Below are 9380 nucleotides of genomic sequence, written 5' to 3' on the forward strand. Positions count from 1 at the left end.
GAACGTCACCTCACTACGTCACAAAAGGCCTTTCTCTTCTTTCATGAGAGTGTTGACTAGGCAAAAGCGGTGGGTGCCACGACTGTGACCCTACAGACAGGTTGGACCACCCCATGAGAGCAGTCAGCCAGTCTCTACAATGGCCTGTGCACTGGTGGGATCATTTTACACCTTCCCTGGCCTGAGAGAAAGCAAAAGTGCCCTGTTCTTTTGCCAGGCAACTCTGCCTGGTAGCTTGGCATCTTGGAAATATACCTGGTCCGATTTGTGGAGGTGGTTTCATTCTTTCTTACTTTTGTAAGAAAGTAAGAAAAATAAGTATCGGACATTATCACCTTTAGTAGAAATACAGAGACTTGAACCCAATTGCTATCTTTTAATGTAAAAATGATAGTGTGTCTCAGAAGAGCATCCAGTTCTAATTTCTGTCCTTCCTCTACTGGCTTATTGTAGATGGGCCCGACTCATCTTTATACATGGGCTTTTTCTCCATACATCTGCCCTGGGAATAAATAAAAGCTCCACTGTGAGAATTAACATCCCCTTGATCCTCCTTACTCTTCCCAACCGCCTAAAATCCTTACCATCATTTACCTCTTGTCCTGCCCTCTGTAGCCACCGGTCCTTGGGTTGACCATCAGTTATACATTCATCGGTCCCACTTCACTGACTCTGTCTGACCGCACACGTCGGCTCTGATGCTCGCTTCAGTAGCCCCAACTTTGACAACTGACTTTGAATATGTATGTCAGACTTGACCTTTGCTTTCCCTTGACCAATGCATTTGCCCTCCGGCTTTAATCATCACAGCCACAGGTACAGGCACTCTCAGCGTGCTAGGGCTATTCCTTGCTCCACTGTCCCCACCTTCTTCCATGGTTGAAGCTCCCACCCCGTGTCTCTTTGCTGGTGCCCGCTGGGTTGCATAAGAGAACAACTGTGTTTGTTTATTTTGCTTTTAGGGTTGCCATGGGCAATTGCCATACCATCTTTTAAGCAGCGTTGCACTGTGAAGAGAGCAGCTTTATTTCTGGAATGGTTTCTTCTTACAATTAGAATAGTTAGGACTTAAAATATTTTTGGATGGACACTTACAGTGATTCAGATGCTGTATCTATATAAATGTCTTCTCCAACTGCCTGGTACTCTCATCAAACACATGAATGGTCAAAGCCTTTTTGTGCTCCCAGGGCCTTGCCCTACACTTAACATGTAATAAAAATGTCCACATGGATGAAGAGGAGGAGGCAGAGGCAAGGGCAAGGATGTGGTGATGAGACCTTCTGTAGTGCAATTGCAGCGTCTCTGTTTCTCCCTTGGGGATTTTATAATATAAACAGAGTTATCATATAAAAATAATATAAAGGGATGATTTTTCAATCATATGAACAATTTTGCACCTTCCTTTTACAAGTAGCTCAAGATTACATTATTTCTTAATTTTAGACTTATTGCTTCATGAACTTGTGTTTGTTGCTTACAGATGCTTGGTAATTGGAAACTATGAAATATTTGATAATGTAATCTAAACATTAAAAACAAAGGACTGTCCTGTCACCACAATCATGTTTTGACTTTGGATTCTCTTTACTTAATATCTGGATTAAGAACACTGGATGAGAAATCTGTTCAACTCTCTTCTTCATCATATTTTTTTTTAACTCTATTGTCTATTTTCTTTTTAAGCACATACAGACCAAACTATAGTCTATTTAAATGGCAGTGTAACAGGGAGGGAAGAAGAGCAGTTTGAAGAGCAGGGTGAAAGTCAGGCAAAGTTTTCCTGGACCAGGCTCCTCTGTTGTAGGGGTGAGCTGTCCCATCGGAGGGCTGGCCTGCTCTGCCTCTTCCACTATTTTCAAGTTCTTCTGGGCCGTTCCTTATTTCTGAGGAACCACGTACTTGGTTTTTCCTCTTCTACTTTTTTTTTTTTTTAAATAAATTTATTTATTTATTTTTGGCTGCGTTGGGTCTTTGTTGCCGCGAACAGCGGCTACTCTTCATTGCGGTGCACGGGTTTCTCATTGCAGTGGCTTCTCTTGTTGTGGAGCACAGGCTCTAGGTGTGCGGGCTTCAGTAGTTGTGGCACATGGGCTCAGTAGTTGTGCCTCGCAGGCTCAGTAGTTGCGGCGCACGGGCTTAGTTGCTCTGCGGCATGTGGGATCTTCCCGGACCAGGGCTCAAACCCGCGTCCCCTGCACTGGCAGGCGGATTCTTAACCACTGCGCCACCAGGGAAGCCCTTCTGTCTACTTTTGACCTAAGAGGAGATTGTTCTCGCAGTTGTGGCCATGAGGAATAGTCGTCCACTAGGGAAGCCAGTTGATCATTTTCTGGCAGGGTCCCTCTGCGAGGCCACACCTTATTTTGATTGCCCATGTCTGGAGTCTTTGCCTTAACATGTGCAGGTCAAGCATCCCCACGGGTGCATAAACTGGAGTGCCAATGTATTCATTTACTGTGAGAAACACAATTGCCAAGTGGGTCAGATATTTGTCTCAGCTGGTCAGTACATCTTCCAGCAGCAGAGTCTACGTGAGAACAACTAATCAGAGGCAGAGCTGTGTGTGGTGGTTCCACAACTGGTGCATGGGTTGGGGTGGCGGTGTGGGACAATTCTTGCTCTTTAGCTCCCCCTTTCCAGGATTAGCTGTTCTTTCACACACTATTCATTCACAGAACATTCTCCAGGGAGAGTGGGCAGCAGCGCTGGAGGGGTTCAGGGTGACTTGTGTCCCAGCCCAGGTGTTTTCCACTTGACTGCACTGCCGTTCTCAGAGGAAGAGTCTCCACTGCCCTTCCTGAAATGTCTTCACCACCTCTCTTCCTTTGGACATTTGCCATCTTTTAGCCTTTGATCTCGCTGTAACATCTCTACATCTCTCTTTCACTCTGGGCTCCCTCTCTCCAAAGTCCTTTTATCTTCTGGTTGTCCCAAACCCTGCAGGCTGTGTAACAAATCTCAAACCCTGGTGGTATAAAACAACAATAATCGCTTTATTATCTTTTGTAGTTTCTGTGGGTTGGGGATTTGGGTAGGGCTTGGTTAGGCAGTTCTGGCTTGGGGTTTCAAGTCAAATAGTGGCTGGAATTAAAACAGTGCAGTACTGGAGGAGCTAGGGGTGGGGGGTGGTCAGGCATCTCTCTCTGTGTGGAGACTTGGGGGCTCTCCATGTGATCTCTTTGTGTGGGTTAGATTGGGCTTCCTCACAGCATGGTGGCCTCAGCGCAGCAAGACCTCTTACATGGCAGCTAGCTTCCCTCAGAGCAAGTATCCCAAGAGATCAGGGCAGAAGTGCATAGCATTCCTCTGACCTAGCCTTGGAAGTCACATAATGTCACCTTTGCCCTACTCTAAGTAGTCAAAGAAATCACAAAATCCTGTTCAGGTTCAAGGGGCGGGTACAGAGATCCCAACACTCAATGGGAAGATTGTCAAAGTCACGTTGTGAGAAGAACATGTGGGTGGGAGGTATTGTTGCGGCCATTTGTGGAAAGATAGAACCTGTCACAAGTGCCATGCCCCACCATCTGCTCCCCATTCCACCTTGTATTAGTGTCCTAGGGCTGCTGTAACAACGTACTGCAAACTGGGTGGCTTCTAGAGCAACAAAAAGTTTTCGTCTCACTGTTCTGGAGACCAGAAGTCCAAAATCAAGGTGTTGGCAGAGCTGTGCTCCTTCTGAAGGCTCTAGGGAAATATCTGTCCCAGGCTTCTCTCCTAGCTTCTGGTAGTTCCTTGGTTCGTGGCTGTATAACTCCAGTCTTCAAATGGTGTTCTCCTGTGTGTGTGTCTCTGTGTCCAATTTCCCTTTTTATAAGGACGCCAGTCATACTGGATTAGGGGTCCATGCTACTCCAGTAGGACCTCATCTTAACTGACTACATCTGCAACTACGCTATTTCCAAATAAGGTCACATTCTTATGTACTGGGGTTAGGACTTAAATTGGGGGTGTACACAATTCAGCCCATAGCACACCTGTTCCAAACCTCTGCAGGCTCCCCTCAGTCCAGCAAAAGCTCCTTTTGCTCCAGGGAATCAGCTAGCACTTAGGAAATCAAACTAATGAAATGAATTCTCCCTATAGTGAGATTGACTAGTAATCCGTCCACCTTACCTTAACTCTCCATGAGAAGAGTTAGGTCAAATGAATCTGGCAGAATTTTCGATGGTTCTGGGGGAATTGGGGGGACAGCAGTCCTTTCTTTAAATCACACCACTTGGTTTTCTTCCATGTATAAGGCTCATCTCCCGACCTCTGCAGGACAAGGAAAGGTATTCTCGACCTCCAACTCTCATCCCAGATGGTGAAGGCAGTTGCTCATTGATCTACTTGCCCAACAGCTTCTCCTCGAGAGCCTGAGGCTTCTGATGCTTGCGTCTTTGATTCTCATAAGAAGGTCACATTCTGCCAGAGGGGGGATGCTTGCGTCTTTCAGTAGGTTAAATACGCATTCAGACCCCCGGACATAAGATTTCTGGAAACACTCAGACCGTGGGCACCCCCTGCTGAGGAAGAACCCCAAACTGTGACTCCAGAGGAACTCACCAAGCTTTCACTGAGGCGTCCTTCTCCTGCTCTCTTGCTTCCCCATAGTTGGCTTGTCTGAGTAAAAAGAACACCAAATACCATCACATGCATGAGTGACTTACCATGTAGCTAGAGAGACACCATATCTGCCATTAAATGTATCTTTGTTGTAAATCTTGTTTGATGACAACACTAAACTCTGTGCATTTGTTCTATTTCTGTGGGTTAGGACCGCAGCTAACCCATAGGGACATCTGTGCAAATTAGAAAATCGTTCCCTTCCTCTGGGTGGACGCAGACTAAGGCCGGGTCGCAGGGCTTAGCCAGCAGAACATAGAGTGGATTTCTACCCTGTCTGCCCCCTTGGTGGGGTGTCCTTGTACAGAGCACAACTTTACATGACAGCGCTGGTCCTACCATTAGAAAATGGATGGAAATTGGCTGTAGACTAAGCTGAATGAATGAGTTTGGAAGAGAGGGGTAATGATGGAAAAATACAGGTCAAGTCATTCAAAATGGTAGAATCAGAAGCCCTGTATGTGGACACAAACAGCTAAAATTATCTGAAAGGTTTTACATAATCCCATCATCGAATTTATTTATGGCGATCTATTTTTAAATTTCTATGTCATATTAGACAGTCTGTTTGCACAATGCCTTGTATGTAGTAGGAACTCAGTAAATACTTCTTGAATGAACCAGTACAGTATTTTAATTAGCTAGTCCTCATGTACTGGTGCAAAAGAACAGTGTCATCTTACAGCTGAAGTCATAGAGGGGAAATATCCCACTCAGGATTGGATGACATTCGAGGGGCCCAGGATGAACACTCCAAGGATTCATCTGAATTCTTCAGAGGTTTCATCAGCGTTAACATTCTTTATTTCATACTTTACCTTGTTTATTGCCTTGTCTGTGAGCTTAGGGATTCCAAACATTCTAACCACACTCCTCCTCCCTGACACACATATTAGGGACAAGGACAGATTTCAGAGGTTCTTACATGAGGCACCTTTTTCTGGAAGGCTTTGAGAAGAGGCACTGAGAAATGAGTTCTCAACCATCTTGGGGGCCCAAATATCTGATACTTAATATATATCTTTTTATTCTTAAGGCCAGTAGAGCTGTTATATAATCTGAATTTTCTTTTCTATCATCACTTGGGTATTTAGTTAATGAAAGTTCTTGGGAATTCCCTGGCAGTCCAGTGGTTAGTACTCAGTACTTCCACCGCAGAAGGCTCGGGTTTGATCCCTGGTCGGGGAAATAAGATCCCACAAGCCACGTGTCACAGCCAAAAAAGAGAGAGAGAGAGTTCTTGAAATACAAATTCTATCAGTTCTTACCCATGACCTATGAAGGATAGGAAAGTGCTTGTTCTAAGGAGAATTGATCATGTATTTGTTCTCCTTTCCCCCTTCCTCCCATTCAGTGTTAGTTGAACCCAGCAGAAGCTTCTGCACTTGTTCCTTGGTGTGGGTTGGGTGTGAGAGAATGTTTGGGACCAGAAGGTTCTGAGTCGGTTGGAGCTGGACAGTTGGAGTGAGCAGCTGAGGGGCAGCTGGAAGGCTGGGTTGGCCTGGAGCCCTGGCAAGCCGAGGCCGGGGCTGAGGCAAGTGCCGTGGCAGCAGCCAGACCTGCGAAGAAGCAAAACAGGGGCCAGAGAGTGGCAACAACTAAGGAGAAAAACAACTTCTGAGAAAATAGCTTCTTTTTTTTTAAATTTAATTTAATTTTCTTATACAGCAGGTTCTTATTAGTTATCTATTTTACACATATTAGTGTATATATGTCAATCCCAATCTCCCAATTCATCCCACTACCATCACCCCACCCCCGCTGCTTTCCCCCCTTGGTATCCACACGGTAGTTCTCTACAACTGTGTCTTTATTTCTGCCTTGCAAACCGATTCATCTGTACCATTTTTCTAGATTCCACATATATGCATTAATATACGATATTTGTTTTCTGAGAAAATAGCTTCTTAAATGGAAAAGAAATTCAGAGAACAGGAGGCTCCGAATGAAATGGGAAGCCACTAGAATGGAAAAGGAAGTGAAACCAAGGGAAAAATGAGATATTTAACCCCAAGCTAGAGCAGTCTTTGCCTTTTTCCCTTTTTGAAGAATCAGTGTGGATTCTAAGGTGAATTTGTTAGCTGAACTGAGTAAAAGCTCTCTATTTTTTTAAAGCAACATGACAGTAGCCTGAAGAGAGAATTCTGGGAATACCCGGAAAAGACACAAAACTCTAAAAGGTGACAACTCCAGGAAAATCTGGAATAATAAAAAGCAAAACATTTGGAGTCCCATCATCTGCTGAAATACAACACCTTGATGTACTTAAAAGATCCCAACGCATATACTCTGCATATTACATAACAGCTACAGACACATGGGCCCTGTGTGATCTACCACAAGAAGTCGCCAAACCAGATGTCACCCTCAGAGGCTGAGAACTTGGGCTGCCTGCCACCTGACTTTAAAAAAAACTGAATTAGGAAAAAAAAAAAAAAAAGTCATGAAGAACCTAGGGGTAAGGCAGGAATAAAGACACAGACCTACTGGAAAATGGACTTGAGGATATGGCGATTGGGAAGGGTAAGCTGTGACAAAGCGAGAGAGAGGCATGGACATATAGACACTACCAAACGTAAGGTAGATAGCTAGTGGGAAGCAGCCGCATAGCACAGGGAGATCAGCTCGGTGCTTTGTGACCGCCTGGAGGGGTGGGATAGGGAGGGTGGGAGGGAGGGAGACCCAAGAGGGAAGAGATATGGGAACATACGTATATGTATAACTGATTCACTTTGTTATGAAGCAGAAACTAACACACCACTGTAAAGCAATTATACTCCAATAAAGATGTAAAAAAAAACTGAATTAGTCATTGATCCCTGAGGATCAAGGAGGGTTGAGGACCAAAGGCAAGCTGCCCTAACCCAATTTAGGCCTTTGCAACTGAAACTGCGATCAAATTTCAAAGATTTGTAAATTGCCCAGATTCACAGACCTGCGATCAGTCTACAAGATGACATGTTTATAGGCCCAATGATGACATTTTCAAGGATTGGCCTCTGCCACGCGAATTAGTCGCTTCTCTGTGTGGTACTGTAGACACTATACTTTCATTAAAGCCACAGAGTTTATTTACTCCAGTTTCTCACTAATAATCTGCCACAGACAGTGATATTCAAGTTACATTCTTACGTCTTTCATTAGTTAATCAGCCATTCATAGAATGTATGTTCCATGAGGCCTGAGACTCCAGTGCCTAGAACATAGCAGGCCCTCAATACATGTGCATATTGACTAAATGAATTTCTGTAATACCTACCACAAGCCAGACTATACAGGCAATAGTGCCCAATGACATTTTGAAAATTAGCAAGTGCAGAGATGGCCCAGACCTGTGCTTGTAAGCAAGTCAAGCTCACATAATACAGAATGATTCTAGGGAAGGTAATCTGGAATGTATTTCTGTACAATAGACCCTGGGCTTCATGTTAATAGAGGAAATACAATTCTGACAGTGACCTTGTGTGATAATGCTGAACAGCACAAGTTGGATAAAACTTTCGAGTCTAATGGAGACAGGAAAGTCTGCATATAAATATTGCATTAATGAATGAGAGGAGGGAGAAAGGGGAGGACTGGAAAAACCCAGGGCTGCCCCGCTCCCCGCAGCAGCTGGGCTGGGCTTCCAGGGCCAACAGGCAGTTGTGATGGTGACATCTAGGAACTCAGAGATGTCCAGTGAGACAGAGTAAGCTCTAATCCTCTCGTTTCCTTTTGCGTTCCCCAGCTGGCCAGTCCTCAGAATTAACTCCGTCTCTCCACCCCTCAGTGCTCTTTGGCTCTGCCCCACAGTGGACACCGGCTACTCCATGATGGAATTTATCTGTTTCCACACAGCATATCTGTCTGGCTAGACTGGACACCGCTGAGGGACACAATTTGAACTCTACCTCCTTCGCTTGGTATCAGGGTGATCTTAAGTTATTTAACTTCTTAGCCTCCGTTTTATAAAAACAGATAAGTACCTGTTTCCCAGTGCTGACGACGTGTGACTTAAAGGAGATACGAATGTGTGAAAGCACATGGTGCAGGGCGTGCCATGTGCTGTGTCTCTTCCTCTAGGTTTTCTCTAGGGACTACTCCCCATGTCCTGCATAATCATAGCTACCATTTACGGAGTGCTTACTATGAACTGGGCACTTCACGCGTATTCTCTCTAATTCCTCATAACTTCAGCAGCAGGCATTCCCATTTCACTGAAGTTCAGATAAGTTCTATCTCTTGACACGGTCACAGTTCATAAATGGCAGAGGCATGATTCAAACCCAAGTCCTTCTCCATATACAGCTGTGCTCTTTCCAGTACATCACCCTATCTGCACACAGTAGGCACTCAGTCGATGCTTGATGGAAATTATAAGGTGTCATCTACACTAAACTATGTTCCATAGTGAACCTCAGGAACAAATGAATAAAAACAACTTTACAATGAATCAGAAACTAATAAAGTCCCTTATAAATTGTGAAAGGTTGGATTTTTTTTGCTCAGGCTTTGAGGATGTGACTAAATGTTGAATAGGGCCAAATGAAACACATAGGGAACTGTCACACATTTCATGGAAATGTCAGTGAAGCCCATGGATAAGATTCATTCTTGGGCAATTGTTGGCAGATGGCAATAGCTGAGGCACAAAGGGAAAATTTAAAAAGCTCCTCACCTTGCAAACAAACTCACCCAAGGTAGATCCAGTGATACACAGACTTTTCAAACTGGGAGGTCATTTAGGGGTTATATAGTTAAATTCTCTCATTTTACAGATGAGAAGATTG

This window comes from Delphinus delphis, chromosome 1 (genome assembly GCF_949987515.2).
Source record: "Delphinus delphis chromosome 1, mDelDel1.2, whole genome shotgun sequence".
NCBI classification, from domain to species: domain Eukaryota; kingdom Metazoa; phylum Chordata; class Mammalia; order Artiodactyla; family Delphinidae; genus Delphinus; species Delphinus delphis.